The sequence below is a fragment of the Epinephelus fuscoguttatus genome, linkage group LG17, assembly GCF_011397635.1.
Source record: "Epinephelus fuscoguttatus linkage group LG17, E.fuscoguttatus.final_Chr_v1".
NCBI classification, from domain to species: Eukaryota; Metazoa; Chordata; class Actinopteri; order Perciformes; family Serranidae; genus Epinephelus; species Epinephelus fuscoguttatus.
In genome coordinates, this window is record NC_064768.1 from 37645954 (window position 1) to 37667516 (window position 21563).

Consider the following 21563-nt stretch of genomic DNA (forward strand, 5'->3'; position numbering starts at 1 on the left):
CAAGCGAGTTTGGAAGGCATGTGTCTTTTAGAAATTGAATGAACACTTACAAGAGTGAAAAGTCTCATTTAAAATTTGGCCCAAATTAGACCGTTTGCATGAATTAACCAGCATGCATGATGAGGCTTTTTTCAACTCCAGGATTTCAACTTTTAACTTTCAAACATCAAAGGGGAAGTTTTAAAATTCTAATAACTAATTTATGGTGGAGGGAGGGTCATGCACTGTCCGCCACTCACTCAGGAAAGCTCAAGTTGAAATATGTGTATCTACGAGGAGGGCCAAAATAAAGAAAAGATAACTGAAGTCACACCTCAGCCACCCCTCTCCTCTGACGAGTAAAGAACAGTCCCTAAGAGGCATGTAGAATATCTGACATGTCAATCAGTAATAGTCACTTATTTGTTTTTAATAATGTAAGACCTTTGCAATTACAGTAAAGGAAGGAGGTGTGAGATCTGAACATGGCCCATAAACGGAGATGAATTCTTTATTGGTGTATGAGAGCTTATTGTTCATTCCTGCAGCAATAAGCTGGAGGCTAACAGCAGGACCTGGCCACGCATGCCAAAAAATCCTGATGTGAGAGTGTGTGAGTGAGTGAGGATGCTGAGGGGCGTAGCAGTGTTGTGCCCCTCATGGTCAGCGCTCAGGAATTAAAATGCATGCCTCTCATTGCCTGGGAGCGACTAACGGTGTACAACGAGAAACTGTTCCCATCCTCCGCCTTCGCAGGAAAAAACGCACGGATGTGCATGTTCCAGGAGGAGAGTAAAAGAAAAAAAAAGAGCCTCCTCCTGGTGTTTTCTTATTCAAAAAGGCAACGGTGCGAGGTTGCCAGTTTGGGAGCTTGTTTTCCCCTTAAATTGGAACCCTTCAAGCTGTGACTGGGCTGATTTGCTCGCTTTTCGTTTCTCCGCGGAGCTGCCGCCACACCGCACGGAAATAACGGGACTCCACTCGCAGCCCGGGCTTCACTTTAAGTAAGTATGGAGACACAACGCATGCATTTAACCCTATAACGTTAGACTGACACCACCTCATCTTCTAATTATAGCTTTTAATCTCAGTGCCCTTAACAGAGCAGCGCACATGAAGGCTTAAAGTCTTAAAGTGCTGCTGACCAGGTGTTGCACTGTAACTTTCTTCTGCAAAAATCTGCACACATTTTAATATTCACATGTCTAATGGAAAGCAGCAGCTTTTGTTGTCTCAGAAATGGGTTTTGGTGTTTAAAGCAAACCTGTAGATTTAGGACTATAGTTAATAGTGCTTATAATAAACCCCAGATTCATAAACCAGCCTTCAGGTCTCAGTATGAGCATGTTTGTGCATATTTGTCTTGATGTTCTGTTTTCAATCAGCCACCGGCCCATTCTGTAATATCATGTTGAGAAAAAGCAACTTCTTCTTTCTGAGGGCTGGTTTTGATTTCTTGGCTTCAGTGGTGGGGGCTGCTGGCTAACTCATGCACTGCTCAGCTCTCTGACTTCAAAAAGACTCTATACCATGCACTATGTTCCGCTGTGGACCGGAGCAACTGTTGAACATACAGCAGATTTGCAGAGCAGAGACATCTCTGCTGTGCACATTCGTACGTGTGTTTGTCTGGCATCCTGGAAGCAGCCTCATTAAGTAAAACAACACTTTTGTCTGACAGAAATCCTTTTAATTTGCTGTAAACATTAATCACTCTTTGTTTCACTGTCAGTGTAATAGCCCAGTGTGAGTAAACTCCAGGTTTATGGGTTATGAGTTTTGAAATGATCCCCTCTGTTGTGTATTTTGCATGAGATGTCACCTCATTTGCTAATGAAGGTGTCTGCGGCACGCTGGTTAATTTTCCACTGAAACCTCTCCTCGCCATTATAAATAATAAGCAAGTGGAATACATTAGCTCAGCCGGTTCCTCATCACGTCTCCAATCAGATTGGATGGCGTGACCTTGGGGGACCGCGCTGCAGCATTTAGAGAGGAGGGTGGCAGAGATGGAGATGGGGTGCTCTGGTGGCATCCATTATCAAGGAACCCAATTACATCTGGAAATTGTGGTTGCCATAAGCAATTGCCATTTGTTACACTATAAAAGAGAGTGGAGCTATTTTGAGGGAAATGTGTATCATCCTGATAATGTGCACTTGAGTCAGTCTTCACTTCCTCCTTTCTCATCTGGATACGCATTGTAATTTTAAAACATTTGTGTGATTTCTCTGAAAGGAAGACCTTTGTGGGCTCCTTTTAACAATAGACCATGGAAAAAGCAATGAGTCACCACGAATCATGGCAACTCTCACCAGCTGCCAGCCAGATGAAGACATGCTGCAAGGAAAAGTATGATGAAACTGCAGTCGCAGCCATGCTGCTGTTTCCACTTCAAAGAACGCCACGGTGAACAGAAACCTATAGCATTCCACGAGGGTGCCTAACATCTCATTCAAAGTTTGTGCAAGTTTCTCTAACGATCCAACTTTGGGTTTTAAGATCTTTCCTGCAAGGTATTTCCTCTAGTCTTTAGCTGCCGTGGTGTCAAGGCTGAGTTAAGTCAGCGCAGGCTTTACTGTAATCAGTTATTCAGCTCTGGCATTCAGACTCTCAGCTCCAGACAGAGGAATCCCCGTGGCTCACCACAGACCCAATCAGCCCCTTTAAGTACACGGCTTTACAACAAGGTCTGGGACCAAGAGTGCAGCAGCAACGGCAGAAATGTTTCCAGTCCCTCGGGTGGTGGTCTGCATGTGTCTGCAGCATGTACAAGTATATTTCACTAATAGTTAGTGTCTTTCGTTCAGGCCTCTCAGCTCGGTCACACACTGTCTTTTTCCCTCGCAGTATTCCCCTTGGACTTCTCCCTGGCTTTTTGATTTGCCCTCTGTTTCCACTTAACAGTCCTGGCTATTTTCCAAGAAACACCTCAGCACCATTCTTCTGTTTTTTTTCCTCAAGCATGAGCAGACTTCTTATACTCTGGGCACACATGGAGAATACATGGCTTTTACTTTCTGCGAGCATTTACAAAATCTCGCCGTATCTCTGCTGCGTTTTACCCACTTGCTATCGTAGACGATTACAAAATGGTAATGTAAACACGACTGTCTCGGCAACAAAGGAAGCCGTCCTGTGATTGCTGTCTTTCCCCAGTGCAATCAGCGACTTTCGAGACTACGCATCACTCCTGCAATTAGGCTTGTCAAATTACTGCGTGGCTTTTATCTGCGACTGCTTGCTTGATAATGCTTATTGGCAGGTGTCTGTGGAGGAGCAGAGGAAGGGAATCCACAGCTGGTGCTTTTCAAGAGGGATAGATGCATTATGTAAAACCATACTGTACTGTGCAGCAGATGTTGCTTCCCTCAGATGGCTAGCTCTGCAACATAACCATACATCTCCATATCACAACATCACACAGTATTCCTCCGCTTGTTTCCATTTTGATGGACTCACGCGCCGTCCTTGACTTTCATCATTTTGTTGTCAAACTGAGCCGTTCTCCACAAATTGTCCCCTCTCTGTCCTAATCGTTTTCTGGTACAATCAGTTAGGCTGAGGGCGCGCATCACTCTCTCAGTCATCGCTGATGTAAAGCATCTTATGTATCTTTTATTCTCCTTATAGTCATGTTGACAGGCCTGCAGCATCCACGACCTTGTCAGGAGAAATGTCCTCATTCTATTTCATGACTCACCTATGCAGCATATATGCTATACATATGCTCTCACTCTACAAAGCTTTGCTCAGGATTAGTGTCATTTCTTGCCAGTTGCCACCCCAGAAATCTTCACAGGGGTGGACAGATGTGGCCTCTGACAATCTTGGGGTGGCACCAATCAATCAAATCAATCAATCAATCAATCAATCAATCAATCAATCAATCAATCAATCAATCAATCAATCATTATTTGTCACCTGGAATTATACAAGGTACACTGTCAGTTAAATATGATCCCACCAGCTCGTTTAACCTGTGCACTGTATCTGTCCTATTTGTATCTTCTTACATCGTTGGCTGCAGCTTTGTAAATAGGCTATCCATGTTTCCGGATGGTTCTGGTACTCCATGGTGTCTGGTTGTGGAATGATTTAATTGTCCACATATCCTAACCCAACAAGACGGCCGCACGACGACGAACACAGGCAAGGACTCCACATAACACCTCACGTTCCCATCGTCAGTCCTCTGCTCTGTCAGCTCGACACACAAAGAGCCTCATGGTTGAATGGCATTCTCCAGAGTTTCGTTTGTGTGAATCAATGGATATTACAGTTCGTGATACCACGTCAGAAACTGATGAAGCATGGAGGGCATCCACTTTATTTTTACAACGCCTGTACAATGGCGAGCAGGATGCTAGTTCAGCTGGTGCTCATTCTTCTTCATCTTTTCCTTGATGTTTACTGATGTTTGAATACCTGGTTAGCTAGCAGCTAGTTAGCTAGAAGTCAGCAGGAGGAGAGTTTACAGACTGGTGAGATGATCCCGAGTGACTTGCAAAGCCAAACACTAAAAGCACCACTAACGCTTGCAAAACAGACATAAGAGCAGAGATTTAGCACAAATTTAGCACAAATATAGCGGAGCTGACAGAGAAGAGACTGTAATAGAGACAGAGCGCAATGCGTCATAATCTGAAAGCCACGCCCCCAAAGGGGAAACGAGGCCTGCTTTCTCCTCCACTTCTTCGCTGTCATTCTGCCTCCGCAGCCACGCATTCAAGTCTCCACGACTGCATTGCTAGCTAGCTAGCTAAAAGTATTAGCTATAGCTAGCTAATAATTAGCTAATAATAAGATGGCAAAGGATTATTTTAGCACGCTATGCCTACCAGAGAGGCAACGCTATATTGATAAGCTTAATATTGCCGGTCTACCGCAGCGTCCCTTCTCCTTACCTTGCTCGTCTTGGAAAAAACATGATGTGGAGAATCTTTTTTAAGAAGATGAGCATTTTGGCATTCTCAACCGTCATCCTGCTCCTACTACCGGCACATGTTGTTGTTTTGAGACATGCCTCAAAACAACAACAATTGATAGAAGTAATAGAGCGGACCGCTGGAATGGACTGCTTGAATCGCGGAGCGCTGGGCACAATTGTAACAGAAGTTGCCTTCATACTGTCAATGCTTTAGCTTAACATACATAAATACAGTTAACTGTTACTCTAAAAAGTACATTTGGAGGGTTTGACAAAGTGTTTGCTGCACACATAGGCATACCGAGTGTCAGGATCCCACAATTTCTTCCCTGTTGAAGCCTCACGTTTTATTGCCTGTATCCACTTTTGTCTCCTACAAGGTTCTGTTTTTCTGCTCGGCAGCTGATAAAAGCTAAGCTCTGGGTTTTTATTGGCCGTGCAGCACACCACACAGGAACTTTTTGGCACTTGGACTTAGGGAAACCTCAACAGGCTGGAAACGGGGGGGAAAGTGCAAGGGGAAAGCCGGTCTTGTTTCCCCTTAGGGGGCGCAGCTTTCAGATTATGACGCGTTGCGCTCTGTCTCTATAGCTGCGCTAGCGTCATCAATGACTCACTTATACATCAAAAGCTGTAACTCAATTTCAGGAATTTGCCTATCGTTTTAATGCGTTCATTGACAACTGACAATTCATTATTCTTCAAGTAGGCTGGTCGTCCTTTTCCCTAAAAAGCTAAATATACAGCTTTAATTCAAAGGAGGACAAAATATTTACAAGGAACAAACCTTCTTAAGTTCATGGGAGTCATACTGGAATCTATAGAGTCCATCTTCTCTCAGATATCTTGAGGTGAGAGTTCAAGAGACCAGTTTGAAAACGGCCACGCCAGGTGTTCCCTCGCCAAAATTTAGCCTAACACTGGAGCGTTATTTACCCCCCTTCCTGACAAGCTATGCCAGCATTTGTTGATACCAATGGATCCCTTAGGTTGTCTAGATTCAAAAGATACCACAACTTTCACACTAGCTTAAAAAATGAGCACATCACAGCCTCTTAAAGACAGTAATATATTTGGGGGGGGTAGCAATTGTATCAGGAGGGCCATGGCCCCCTCTTTGAAGCGCCACTGCCTGCTGCATGTTTTTTAGTTGCCATGCCTGTCTTCAGTAGGGTATTATTTGCCAACTGAAAAGGAAAAAAATGATTTTGTCAGTGGGTTTGACATGTGGGTTTATTTGAAGGAAAGGCTAATTGTTATGCCTCGGAGGTCCATTGTTAATTAGAAGTTATCTTGGGCAGCTCTCACATGGTCACCGCTCTAATTGGCAGTCAAAGCTGTGTACCACCTGGCCTAGCCTTTGACTCACCAGGTGCTCCCAGCAAAACCGTCGGCCTTGGCATTATGTGGGTATGGCCTCTTAAAAGAAGACAGACAGTGAGAGCGGGAGGGGAGGTTGGAGAAGAGAAGAAAAGACAAGCGTGCCGGCCAACTTTGCTAAAATGGCGGAGCTGCAGAAACCAGCAGTTAAAGGTTATTTCACGCCACATAGCCGAACAAGCCTTTTAAAGCTGGCATAAAAAAAAAGGTTGAGAGAAATTAGTGTAATCTTTTGATACATGCGTCAAAGTACATCACACCTCTTTGTTTCAGATTTCTAATACCACAGGGGATGTGAGGTGGCAGCACATCAACACTCGGCACAGTTTGTTTACCTGTGTTATGTGGGGAGAATAAGTTCAGCCTGTGCATATGAAGAGTATCAGAAAGGCTTTTAGTGTTTGTTTCAGCATCTGTCTATTCTAGGTAAATTAAGGATGATGGGACAATCATGTCTATTTTGCAAATTACGGTGAGATGAATGTTAAAATCGACTCCAGCTGAAATAGAATCCACACTCAGACTTTTATTCAGTGCAGTTGTAACACTGAGCCGAAGAAAAGGCAGTGATTTAATCAGAAGATAGTGCAGCTGCTTTTCACAATGAAGTGGAGACTCGCGGCGGGATCTCACACAGTCACCTGAATACTGTGAGATTCCTCCACATGTACATGACTGAGGGGTCATGTTGTGTCTTCACGGGGGGAGAAAATTCACCCATGACCCTCATAAATCTTAACAAACCGGTCCAGCACCATGGGAATCATAATGTTTTGTCCTTTTCAAAGGCCAGGCAGGTGTGCCCAGCGTATGGCACAAACAAACCTCATAAAAAAAAGTGCCTTGCATCGCTGTGCTCCGGAGGACAAAAGACCTTTGTCTTTTCACACCACAAAGTCAATAGAGTCGTTTTGTGTTGCCGCTCCGGCATCTAAAGTTCACACTAATTCCCAAATGTGTCGTCCCTTTGTTCTCTGATCACAATGGGAATTTGAAATGTAAAGTGGGTTTAGACAATGTACTGTATCTTGATGGATAGAGCAGATAGAGGTGCTTTAAAATGCTTTGTAGCTGTGTTGTGTGGCAGCCAGAGGCAGAATGTGTTAACGTTGTACAGCAGAGCTGAGAATGATCTGGATGTGTGTGATTTGTTGTTGGTGCCGGGAAGTGTTTAGGCCTAGAGCTTTGGCAGCATGTTGTCTGATTTCAGCCTACATGTACAGTATGTACAGTACATACTATATATAATACATTACCCAAGAGAACATGAGTCATTTTTAGCGTAAACAGCTCACATTCAATCAGCCAAGCATTAAGTAATAAGTAAAGTAAATGACAATTAAGAAATATAAGGAATAATAGACAGGCTGCGAAGAATAACAAAGATTACTGCTTTACAGACTAATCATTATAAACAGGCCTATCACTGCTATAATTACTGACAGTAGAATCATTACTTTCCCTAATGCTCCACTGCTACCATCGTTAATAACAGTTCATTAATTAAACATACTATGGAAAACAGCAGCCCGGCTCTGTGGAAAGGACTTCTCCTTGACTGGACCCATGGAGTTACAGAGTGTAGCTTAATTTTGCTCTGGAGGTCATAGCAGGAATAATGAGCGGGAGAAATGTAAATACTCCTCTTTGCTTAACTGCCGGGGCACTTAGAATACCTGAGACAAGCCAAACTTGAGATCCAGCCACATAATGAGCTGCTTATTTTCACACAGGCAGGAGTGGAGGAGAAAAGAGGCTGTTATTGCTTTGTCCAGGAAAATGCGTTTTTTATGAACAAAGCATCGGTAAATCGGAAAAATGTCTTTTAACTGTTCAGTGCTCTTACTGTAGTCAGGGGGAGAATGCAAAAAATATGCATTATTCTTATCTGACAACACAAATTGAGGTTTTTATTTATCTAAACAACTAAAAGACAATGTGTTGATTAACTTTATATTTGCTGCTAGGTGTATCTTCTAAACTTTAGAGCAGGGGCTGTAGTCAAGACCAACTTAATCGAGTTCAAGACCAGGTCTGAGTCAAGACTAAGTAAACTGATTAATGCTCAAGACCATAAAAGGTAATATATTGTTGAAACTCCTTAAAACAGGATTAGAATTTGTATTTTATATATAACTAAATGCTGTTCCGAGAGCAGCAACAGTATGTTCACATCAGCAAAGCCACCATTTCTCACTGGAAACAACTCTAAAATGTCAATAGAATAAAACATGCTAGAGACAATATTGGATCACTCCAGCTGCCATACAGCAATAAACGACTTAATTTTGCCTTTCTACTTCTTGTGTGCTTGCTGGAACCACACCTGTCTTTGAACTTTGAAGTTAGAAATAATTTCAGTCTGCAAATAGACATAAGAACATCATGTATCAATCTACAAATTCATGTAAATTAAGTCACAGTTTCTCACAGAAAACAGCAGGCACTTAAATAACACAGTGCAAAACATTACAGTGAAGTCATTTAGCATAACTTAGACACTTCTGCGCTTCTGAAAAAGGTGTAGGCTGAAGCCATAGCTCATAACACCTACCCTTCTCTTCTTGTAGCAATCAACAACTAAAGAAAACAAAGACTTGGCCTTCATTTTGATCTCAACTACACACCTGTAAAGTTTTATGGCTGCATCTCACACGATAGACAAAGTCTGTCCACAGACAAACAGAGAGACATAAAAGCACCTGGCTTTAGTCGAAACGGCTTTTTTTGGTAGTGACCTGGACCACATTTTGCCATGATGACACACATACACTCATGGGCTCACGAGGTGAAAACAACACCAGCTGTTGCAATGTTGTCACGGCTGGTAATAATACACCTGACATCTAAGTTTAGACAGAATTAGGCACACAGAAATCAGTCAGTATCAGTCCGTCCTCTTGTCCTCTGTTTTTCCTCGGCTGCTGAGGTGATTCCCAGCTTGCAGGTGCCGCTGGTAGAGAGGAGGAGGAGCTGGTTTCTTTCAGGCAGCAGCTCAGTTTAAAATAGCTTGCCGAATGTTAAGATACATGGAAAACTAAACTGAGCTATAGCGCTCTGTGTTTGTGGATGAGAGCATGCAGACAGAGCAGATTGATCCCAAATCAGCAGCCAGAAATAACTTGACCAGTCCTTAATAGCTGAGCCCAAGACAAGTGCAAGACTTCAAAAAGGTGGTCTCAAGACGAGTGCAACAGCTCAGCTTCAGACCTTTTTTTTAAGAGCTGCCTGCAGCAGCTGAAACCAAAGCTGATGAGGGTGAAGCAGACAGTACAGTTGCAGGTTTAAAACCCAAACACTGAGCTAAAACGCACCATGGTGCTGAGGGGAAGTGCAGTCTTGTGATAATTCACTGCAGCTAATCATAACCAGTGACCCCTTTTCACTTACATGTCGTCATGTGTTTTGTTGTTGAAGTGAAAATATTGATTATAGCTGCTTTAATGCGCAGAAATGGGATTGATTTCTCTCTAATTTCACTGTCAGAAACAAAGGAAATAAGCACATTTCCCAAAAACCGCTCCAAAAAGCTGAACTTCTACACATTGTATATCTACATACATTCACAGTTATTATTTCTAATAATACTGAGAATTAATCGTTGCTCTTTTAATTCACCAAACAGTTTTTCTGTGCGTCTCTGCCAAAACTTCCAAAGAAAGTCCTTGAGCGCATCAGAATGGGCATACGTCTTCATCGGAGCACCACACACGTGCTGGTTGGCTTCTATAATGGTTATGAATAATTACTGTCTTCAGTAATTCTGTAATCTGCATTGGAAGTACATCAGGCTGGCGTGTGTGTGGATACACCACGGATATCAGAAGTCTACAGGCTCTGTTTAATTTTCTACTTTTTATTGCCTTGAAGGCTGACATGAAAACCTATTAAATCAAACTAGATTTTTTTTCCCATTTTCATTTGGATATGCTGAAGTGGCGAGCGAAAGGTAAGAAAATGAGAAGCAGCTAATTTCTGACAATGTATTAAAAATGGAAAACGAAAACTCCCCGCACTTATTGCTTTGATAACAAGCATGACCTTTTTGGAGAAGCTTCCACCATCTGAGTCCATCTGAATCATGATTTGTCCCCCATCCCTCTCTTCAGACTGAGAGCTCTTTCTCTGTGCACTCTTCTCTTCGGATCAGTCCGCAGAGTTTGTGAAAATGTAAAAATCCAGAAAGAACATTCTGCTTGTGTCTCAGCCAGTGGTTGATTTGGCCGTGCGCTTTGCCTTGCTGTCAAGTTGAAAGATGGAATTCTTCTTTGACTTGAGCGTTGTGTTTTTGTTCCAGAGGGCAGCTGGTTTTTTCCCCCCAAAATATCTTGGTATTTGAGGCCATTCATCTTCCCCTCCACCCTGACCAGAGCCCCTGTCCAGCCCTGTAGCATGATACAGCACCAGAGCACTTAAAGAACACCAGTGTCAGTGACTGAATGGTTACTGGTCAGTTTACTTACCCCGGACCATTTCGCAATGCTTTATCAGTAGCTCTGTTTTCTTTTTTTCATAAATTGTTTGCCCATCCATTTATTCAGTCACTTTCCTACGACCGTGTCCTCAGAGGTCATTAGGGGACATTGAAATGTCTACAGATGACACAGTGATCCAGGCTCGTCCCTCAGCTCCTCTTTGCAACACTGCTGAACTGTGTAGGGTGATTGGTGTCTGCGGCATCGTGTGTCCTTGTTTAACATCTCTTCACTTTTCATTGTGTTTGAAATGTGGTGTCAGACCTCGACTATAAGCCCCGGGGCTGAACAATAAACTGTATTTATATCAAAATCGTGAATGTGAAAGAGCCATTTTTAAAAAGCGGTAATTTAAATTTTGAATCACATAATTAACAAGTGTCTCAACAACCTGTACTGGAGCAAAAGGAAATTTTAAACAGCAACTGTTGGTTTCACCTGCTGTAACGGAAACTGTCACCTGTGCATTTATACAGCTGTAGTCAGTTAAAGGGAGACACGTACAGCTGCAGACACAACACACCCCTACAAACCGCGCCCACCACTAGTACAAGACAAACCCTCCAATCTGGACCCTGCTATGCTGTAGTAAATAAATGAGACCAAGTGCAGCAATAATCCACTTTATGATTCATAAAATATGAAGACGTGATTCACTTTATAAGTAACAAGATGTAGCCTTCCCACGACCCTATCATAACCTTAACCACCTCTCTTCTAACCTAATACTTCATCGCTGGCTAATCACTAACTTAACAGTTTTGTTGGGACTTTCACTGATGTGTAGGTTAAGAGTGAGTAATGTGGCTAGAGGGCGGTTCACTTAGCTGCTCCAGCTGCAGTTACGCATACTCAGTTAAAGGTACAGTGTGAAGGATTTAGTAACATCTAGTGGCATCAAGTGTTTGGTTTGTCCGTTCTAGGCCACTGTAGAAACAAAGTGGCAGACTCTTTGGAAGAGGACCTGCTTTGCTTGTAGATATAAACCATGAATGTATTAAGAGACTTGGATACAGCATTGGCAGAGGGCCCCAGTTCATTCTGTTAAAAGCTGGTCAGTGGTGCATGAAGCTGTGTTTTTATATTGTGTTTTATACTGTGCAGTGTGTGTTCATACTACTTGTATTTTGTTAGGCACATGGATTTACTGTAGGCTGCATTGCACCTTGAATTTTATTTTTATATATTTCGTCTACTTTGACGACAGATTGAAATTAGCGTTCTGCTAAATCTGGCGCAACCATATTTTCATTTCTTGTCGATGGTTAATGTCATTGCACTCTGTCCTCTTGTAAGTCAAATAAACTAAACTAAGTGCGCCCAAGCAGCTGACTTCCAGTTTAGCACTCGGCTAACTTGAATTGCAATAAAATAATTTAATCTTGCAGCTCTTTCAGACTTTCCAAATATTCCCAAATGGATTTAATCTTGATAGTGCAACAAGTCATTTCAGAGGGTTGTGATGTTCAAAAAAAACGTATCCACTGATTTATAGATGTCTCATTCCCAATATAAGTCTGTGGTAAAGTCTGTTCGGGCTTAATTGCATCATTTGATGGATCTCGGAAACTGCAGTACCACTCTTTGGCCACTATGAAAATTGGTTTCAAAGTGTTACACACTTCCTGGGGGCCTGATGTGAACAGCTCGTAAGGAAATAGGTAAGGAAAACAGGGCAGTTCTTAATGTTCAGGTAATTATAAGCTAATGAAAACATAGTTATGAATATTAAGATACCCCTAAATGCTACACACTGGACCTTTAAGGTTAATTATGCAAGTTGGTGAAACGACAAAAAAATTATCTGTTGGCTGTTGTCTGGAAAAGAAACAGTCTGGCATACAGGTATAACCACCTATAAAAACACAACATGCCTTTTCTAGCATGTTTGTTAGACAGCATTAGAGGTGCTGGTAGGCTAACTCGTTACCTTAGGACAGAGCAGGCTAGCTGTTTCACCTGTTTCCAGTCTTGATGCTAAGCTAAGCTAAAAGGCTGCTGGCTGTAGTTTCATATTTATCACACAGACAAGAAGAATGACATTAATATTCTCATCTAAATCTGGGCAAGATATTTCAGTGATCACATCATTTGGTTTTACACACAGTGCAGCAGTCTGACTCAGGTGTCTGCAAAGCTAACGTTAGCTGAAGCAGCAACTTAGCAGCAGTCACTATCAATAAATGTAACACCACTTTTGAATATCACTGTAATAACTGATTAATGGTGTACCAGATATAATACCTTAACCCATGTGAGGTAGCTGTCCATTCTTTCTACAAGAAAACTATTTCATTTATTCATTTATTTAAAAAAAAAAAAATCTTTGACTAACTGATTCTCTTATTATGGAAAGATAGATTTGCCATTTTGATTAGCACAAATTTATCTTATTTAATAAGTTCACCACAGATACGGCCCCGGAGTGTAATGCAGTAATAGAATAATACAGTAGACTATAGAAAATAATCAGAATTTAAATTGCAGTATTGGCTCCTCATCAAATCTTTCAGCATTAAAACCACAGACTTCAAACTCGTCTGACCCTCAGACGCCTTTCTGCGTCATTTCGAGACACCGAGTGCACCGTCTTGCATAATTAAGATGAACTGAATTTTATTTTTAGTGGAAAGTGGTGTCTGTCTCGCCACCTGACCACACAGCCCAGAAACCTTGCAAACATGCAATATCCACGAAGCGGCAAAGACTCGAGCACACAGTGTGTTCTGCAGTTGTTAATATTGCTGCTGGCCTCTTTGCTTCCCCGATGGGCTTCTCTCTGCACAGTCATTCATCTCAGAGGAACCTCCTGATCTTGGCCAGATCCTGCTGCTGTATCACGTCCAGTCTGTGATTACACTTTTCACTGTGTTTCAGGCTGCGTTAACAGACTTGGAAATCATCTTATTTTCCTCTTTTAATCCCAGCCGTTTAAATAATAGCATATGTAAAATGTATGAAGCCCCGGTTTAATTAAAGTATTTAGGACCAACGGTTTATATTAAGAGCCAGAAATTACAGTGTCATTTCGGTGTACTTAAGAGATGTACCATAAAATACTAATGGCACCAGTAAAACAATGTAGATGAAAGCAAAGAAGAGATGATGAAGGATTCAGAAGAAAATGACACTATCAGTGTGGGGCATTATGGGATACCTGGATTATTAAGATGTGGAAACATTTTTCATTACCATGTACCCAGTGCCGCACCTAAAACATTCAGTGAATCAGAGCTAATGACAAAATGCTTTAAAAAATACTGACAATTTAAGGAATATGTCCGTATTTTACACAGGGTACCATCTAAATGACTGGGGAAATTTTACTAGGGAACAAAACATGACTTGAGGGCAGTGTAGGCAGTGTAGGCGAATGCTAAGGGCACCGTCATTGATAGGGGGCGCCACATAAAATATTTTTTCCTAAAACTATTATTACAATTATTTTTGAAATATTACATAAAACCACAACAACGTAGCTACATAGCAAAGCCTACTAAATAATAGAGAGGCTTTTTTTTCTGGGTTCCTGCCGCCCCAGCTCGTTACACTTTACCTGCTCTCTGGGGGAGATGGGCGAGTTATCCAAAGTCATGTGAACCCGGAAACACGCTGTATCATTATCATGTTAAAACGACAAAAGCTCTCTGGTGCCAACCCAAGTACTGCTAAACTACTGAGAGGAGTGGATGTGGAGAGAAAGGAAATCCGTGTTGAAATCAGCAGGAGGAAAGCTCATTAAGTTAGCTGTTAGCAGTTAGCAGCTAGTTATCACTACCTCTATGCAGCCGGTTGCTGCAACAAACAGCTCAGGGAGGTTGCACTGATTTACATTGTGAAGCGTTTAAGCTCTATTCAGTAAAAATTACTATTGGGTGAAGGTAAATGATAACATTCTCATGATATGTTCAATGTAATCTTGTAAAATGTAGCTTTTGGAAACTTGAATAAATCAGCTGTTTGAAGGAGAAATTTGTCGATGTTGTCACGGCACTATAAAATATATATTAGAGAAGTAAATTATGATGTAATATCTATAGTAAAAAGCTTTTTTTAAAAGATGTTTTTCATGTGAAAGAAGGTTATGTTAAAGGTTGTTTTGGAAATTAATTTAATTGAATTTGTGCTCATTCAAACGTGTGAAGTGTAACGAAGAAACTGAATGACTTTAAAACTGTTCATTTATTTTTTTGTAGTGTAGATTTCTGTTTCTCTGGAAACAAAAAATGAATAAATAACAACAACAACAACAAAAAAGAAACACCAATATGAAAACATTGTTATTGGCCATCAGTGACATTTCAAATCCGTCCATCCCTAGTTTAATTAATTAATTTGTACATTTTATTATTATTTTATTATAAAATGTTATTATTCTTTTTATTGTATTATCTTATTGTATATTCTTCTGAACAAGTTAATTTGTATTTTTTTATGGTAATCGAAGTACAACACATTACTGAAAGCAAATTAGCACATATTTGTATCTTATTTTTTATTGTTAGTGCAATGTTTATTCGCATTTTGGTAATAAACATGCAGTACTTTGACAGTTGAGCCAAGGGCACCAAATGTGTTATGGCCACCACTGCTTGAGGAAGTAATACAAATGTTAATAGTTATGGTTTATATTTTTAAAGTAAATTTACTTAAAAAACTGGGGTCTAAAGATGTAGCTTTGCGGTAGATTAAATACCATAAATTCTGAAATACTGCCCACCATTTATTTCTCTCATCTTAACGTCAGAGACAACAGGTCTTGATTTAAAACAGACTTTTATCAAGTAGATCTTATTGTTTTACATGTTATCTTATTTTATTAAGAGGCCCATTCACCTGTTCTAAAATGCTCCTGTTTTAATATCCTGTTGTTTTCTCGCTGCAGTTAACACAAACTCAACACTTTCACCATGTTTACTATTATCTGATAAATTCAGGATAATGTATTTCCACTGATTTAACTCCACAGCTAACAATAAAAGCAATGGGGAATAAATAGAGAGGGAAAACAGTGTTTCTAATTAAAAGAGAATGTCAGAGCAGCAGACTGGTGAACATGGCCGAATCAACCTGTCACACATTGTCTACACCGCCTGCATAGTGAGAGCAGCCCGTTAGTAACACAGCAGCAGCAGCTTCAGCACTCTGTGTCCACATTAGTCCATCACAGCACTGGGTGAATGTCCAGCATTTATCTTTAGTTTTACAACACTGCATAAATACCTAATTAGTTTTACTTTGTGGTCATTTGTTAAAAAAAAAAAACTAATTGGGACTGTGCACGCTGTGAACACACTGTGGTCTAAAATAATAACGCTTTTACGATTAGATTTCAACACAGGATCCCTTATTACAATAAACCAAAACATTAGGTAATTATGCAGGATGAAAGTAGTTGATAATGCACTTTAATTCTGGAAACTCTCAAACAAAATTGCAATTAGTCAAAACACCAAAAGTAATTAACATGACTGCTTTTATGTGTTTATTCTGGGCACAAACAAATGAGGGCCATTCCTGACAGTCTGCTTAGAAATACACCTTTGTCAAAAATCAGCTTTCTGCATCAGAGTGCAGTAATATTATATTTTTTATATCTGTGTTTGAAGTTAGTTTTTAAAAAAAATCTTCCAGGGCAATTTATTTCTATATATTTTCTTATGTTACCACCTCATTTCCTAACCTGAGGCCTGCACTATGAAGCAGGATTTGGAGTCAGCGAGGTAACTTCTGGGTTAACTCTGGGTTTTCAGGGCTACAAAGCTGGTTCTCTTTTTACCGGGATAAATCACCGTGGTAACTGATGCTGAACAGCTAACCTGCTCTGGAGCAGCTTAACTTCAGAGTGTCGGATCACAGCCTGTCAACACCCCGACCTCTGACCGATCAGATCATTGAAGAAAAGAGTATCCATGGACAAAAGTCCGCAGTGATGGGTAAACTAGAGGAGCCTATTTGTTTTTACAGGTCAGCAGTATCACTTCTTAGTTACAGGGCTCTGTTTCCACTGGTTTTAAAACAAAGCTTCTAACATATGGAGAGATGATTAACAAGACTAAACATGAGATTTAAGCAGGATTTTAACTTAAGCAAAGTTTATTTTAGTCGCAGTGATAGTGCTGTTATGTTACACCCTGATTCTATCACTGCAGCTCAAAATAACACGAGACACCTGTGTCATGTGACCTGGGAAAACAGATAATATTTTATTACAAAAATAACTCACACACTGTTAATCCAGCCAACGTTAGGCTTAGTCAAGCCAGATAACAAGAAGATATCCTGGGTAAGTTGAACTGGCTTCACAGTGCAGGCCTCTGCTGTCCTACTTCCCAGTGTTCACATATTGTGCTGGTACCAATAAGAATTTTGTTGGTGTTTTTTAGCAGTAACAAAGTGATTGTAATTTACAAGCTGCAACCTGAAGCATGACTGGATCTAGTTCAGTTTTATACAGAAGATAAATTAGTGTGAGCTTTGATTTACGGGAATGACTTTGATATGCTTTGTTATTTTGGAGATTAATGAGTGCTAGACATTCTTATGTAAAGCCAGGGCAGACAGTATTATTTGGGCGCCACAGGAATGAGTCCTAAAACCTGGGTATGAGTTAGCATTTTAGCACTTGGGGTTTCCTCGTCTTAAAGTCAACAGATTGATTTGAATTGGGTTTTTGCTTAGATGCCTGAAATAAGGTCTATGGTCTGTCTTTCCCATTTTATTCTACGACATAAAATAGAGTCCATAAATGCCCCACTTGTAAATTTTAAAGCCTTTAAGACAGCTGCTAAATTAAACTATAGAACATCATCACACTTGTAGTTGGTTTATAGCCTTAACCTATGACTTCTTTTACTACTGCAAATTTCATTTATGCATCAAAAGTCAGATTACCGTGCCTTGCTTAAAAAAATTGTAAGTATCACTGTCCTTTGCCACAGAGCTTATTTTCTGCAGTAAACCATAATCCAACAGAAAAATCCCATTGGCTTTTTGGCTTTGTGTCAAGAGAACCAAGGTGACATTATCTTATTATAAACTTTATATTATAAAGAAGTCCTGAAGCAGCAGAAAAACATAACAGATCTCAAGTAAAGAGGAAGACTAGAATAATGTCTTTTCTCGAGATCTGGTACCTTGTTCTGCTTTATGTTCACATCTCAAAATAAGTTGCTCATGTTTTAAGTTGTCGTACTGAAAACTGCTCTGTAACTATCCGAGGTCATGATATATCCACTTCCAATTTTATTGTACAACAGCTGAGGGTGGTGGGTGTGGGTGTGGGTGGGAGATGCTGGGCGAGATGTCTGTATCTGTGTATCTGTAGTGTATGTGTTATGGTGTTAGTTCAGAAGACGACCCAAATGCAGATTCAAAAGGCAGGTTTAAGTTTTGAACAAAAGGCGAGCTTTAATGTAGCTGATGAAGGACTCTCCAAATAAAGGCAGGCAACTCAAAAAAACATCTGGGAGCAGAAGAAAAATCCAAACTGAAACCAACCAGGATGCATGATGATGGCAGGAAAGATGAACACAGAAGGTACGCAGACCGACTGACAAAGGATAAAGGGAAACACACAGAAGACTAATCACAAGGACGAGACACAGCTGGAGGAGGAAGACATAGGCAAAAGGAGTGAAACAGGGATTGGCTGACGACAAGGGTGGAGCACACAAGACTAATACAGGACAGGTGTGAGGGGAAGACTCTGGGAACAGGGAAGGACTAACGAGACAGGTGTGACAGAAAACACACAAAGACAGGAAGTAAAACCAGACACGACACATGAGGAGAGAAGCTACAAAATAAAACAGGAAGCAGATTAAACATGAGCTAAACAATGTGAAACAAGGAACACAGGCAGAAAACTCAGAGACAAAGTCCACAAGATAACAGAATATGAAACCAAATCCCAGGATCATGACAGTATGTTTGTTATGTATGCAGTTTTGTCTGTATGTTTGTGTTTTGTATTTGTGTTGAGAGGACCTCCCTTGAGAATGAGATGCAACATCTCAGGGGGCTTTGCTTTCAATACACTCAGATTCAAACTTCTGTATTTGCTACATAAAAACATCTCTGCACCACTCTTTTAGGCTTTTAGGCACAACAGACTTTGAGCATATTGTTATTCAAGTGGACTAAGAGAAACTAGACCTATGCACCTTCCCTTGGCTCTGTTTCATCTTCTCTAGCTGGCAGACTTTGGCCAGTAACAGGCCTATGCACATCCCCTCAGAGGAAGTCTGATTCAGTGGTGAAGAGTCCTGCAGAGAAAGTTGCTCTTCCAGCACTGGCAACTGCTGCCTACACTGCAAAGCAACCCAGAAAATGAGGACGAATCTGACAACAAATAAAGCAAAATATATGTGAATACTGCCAAAATGTTTCAGGGATGGAGAGAAAATGCTTCTTATAGTTATAGGTAACTATAGCAATGGCCTCCACCACACTCAGCACCACTGCAGACCACCTTGCTGGGAGGAGATCGGGCAGAAGCTCTGGAGACTGACCCCCAATCAGCAGCCGCAGCAACCTGAATGCAGCCAGCTCTAACCCCAGCTGCGGGGGACAAGACAGCCCCGAATCCCTGCTGGATCAGCAGACTCTGTTGCTGCTGGCCCAACGCATTCTCACTCTGACCTCGTTACATATAGACATTCGGTCATGGACTTTGGTACGACGGACGTGCAAGGTACCCTGGGTGTGTTGGTTGTTGTCGTTCTTGGACGCTGTGTCAACTTCAGCCTGTCACATGCATTGTCTTCTTTTGAAATACACTTCTGTTTTCAGAGGAAATGTACAATTTGCATACAGTCTTTTTCAAAATAAATGTCGTTACAACACCGTGAATTTTTTTTCCTTCAACAACAAACGCACACGGTTACGTTTAGCCAACACACGCACATGGTTAGGTCTAGAAAAAAAGAACAGGGTTTGGCTTTAAAATCTTACGGGACGCGAACACTGCCCTCCCAGGTGAAAGTCGATGGTTGTTGGCCCCACCCACCCTACTCAGACTTCCACCACCTAACTTCCCTTGTGGTCCCGCCATGGTTCCCCTGATGCAGACAAGCACCGTTAAACAATGGTGACTGGTTGTGTATCATGCTAACGTGAAAGGACAGCTTTTTTTTTTTTTTAAGATTATTTTTTGTTTTTTTGCCTTTAATGAACAGTACAGAGTGAAATGGGGTGAGAGAGAGAGAGAGAGAGAGAGAGAGTGGGGGTTGACATGCAGCAAAGGGTTACAAGCCAGAGTCGAACCTGCGACCGCTGCAGCGAGGTATCACCTCTATACATGGGGCGCCGGCACTAAAAGGACAGCTTTTTTCGTTGGTGTCTGACACCAGAAGTCACTGACCAAGCACCGGATTTCAGCGACTGGAGGCTGGCACCAGACCACTGTGACAGTGGGGCTTTTCTGCTGCTACAGCTGCTGACCAAAGGTTTATCTCCCGGGCTGCATCCTGTTCTCCTCCGGGCAAAGCAGCCCACAGCGGTGGGATGTATGGTGGAGGGACTGTGGGGTGACTAGCTAGCTAGCTCTTGTCTTGTTTGTGGTCTGATAAACAGAAAGACAGAGAACGATTGTGTGTGGGAGTGGCTTAGCACAGAGAAGGGAGAGCTGCAGGAGGGGGTGTGTTTTTAAATTCTGCTACGTTTTTTGTAGTTTTTTTCTGCTTTGTCCAACTTTAAGTTCTTTCATCGTTTTAATTTAAGTTCGACTGTAGAGGATCTAAAGAGTTGAACAAGCATTTACACTTCTAAATTCCCATGTTAATGCAGGAGGTATAGAGGCAAGCCGTATGGACAACACTGTTAGTCCAGTTTTCACTATTAAACTTGCATTGGCCGAGTGATGAGTCGAATTTGCAGCTGGTGGTGTTCCTCCACCTTTGATTCACTGTTGTGCTGAACTCACCCGCTGAGCTTCACAGCGTAACCGACTTCATCTCATTTCTCACAAATGGAAGCACAAACTAGTGTCTGGTGTGGCTTTCAAACTGTGTAGTTTTCATTTTCATTGATCAAACAGCTAAATTTGTCTGTGAAGCTCGTGCCACAGATGTTGCCATCAAAGCTGAGCTGCAGAAAAGAACACAGAGCGAAGGAAATGAAACGGACAGATCCTCACCTCCAGGTAATCAAATGACCCGAGCTCTTAGAAAAGAAAAATATCTCTCTGTTGGCGCCAGTAAAGATGTGAATCACACCTATAACTTTCCCATCATCCAAGTAAACACGCGCAATCTCGTTGTCAGATTAGGCCTCGCCATCTCATAGGGGCTAGTAATCAGCTTAAGGGATAATACCACTATTATTGAGTTTTTCCTTATCTCTAGTGGCTACTGATCTCCTGTATCCATCCTGGCCATTTCACTTTGCTATCTACACATTTGAATGAACTTATTTTATTGCTTCCACTGCCTCCTGAGTGCATCAAAGGGCTCCGTGGAAAATGTGATGAAAGTAAGCAAAATGAAAATCACCAGTCAGTCTCGCTCTTCCCGACTGCGCGGCGCTGATATTCTCACCTCCCCCTCGTGAAAGATGGTCTCCCATTGAAACGTGACCCGAGGGTGAGTTGCTTTTCATGATATATAATAATAACTGTGACAATTAATACATTGACCTTGATGGAATCAGGCCAGCATTGACATTCACAGGATGTATGGGGTCGACTGAATGAAAAGAATGCCATTCATTTATTTTATTGCAGGAATAAAAGAGTAGATCTCTGCAAAGTGCAACATGTTCGCCTCATGTGGTGAATACATTAAAGCCTCTAATACACA

General features: G+C 41.4%; 1 protein-coding gene across 1 annotated transcript in view; it reads left to right on the forward strand.

The window, feature by feature from the left end:
* The first annotated feature begins 666 nt into the window (after window positions 1-666).
* Window positions 667-21563, forward strand: part of LOC125904594 (CMP-N-acetylneuraminate-beta-galactosamide-alpha-2,3-sialyltransferase 1-like) — a 112773-nt gene continuing 91876 nt past the window's right edge. Inside the window, exon 1 of the mRNA XM_049602112.1 lies at window positions 667-983. The gene's annotated coding sequence lies outside the window, so the exon portion shown is untranslated. The remainder of the gene's footprint in view (window positions 984-21563) is intronic.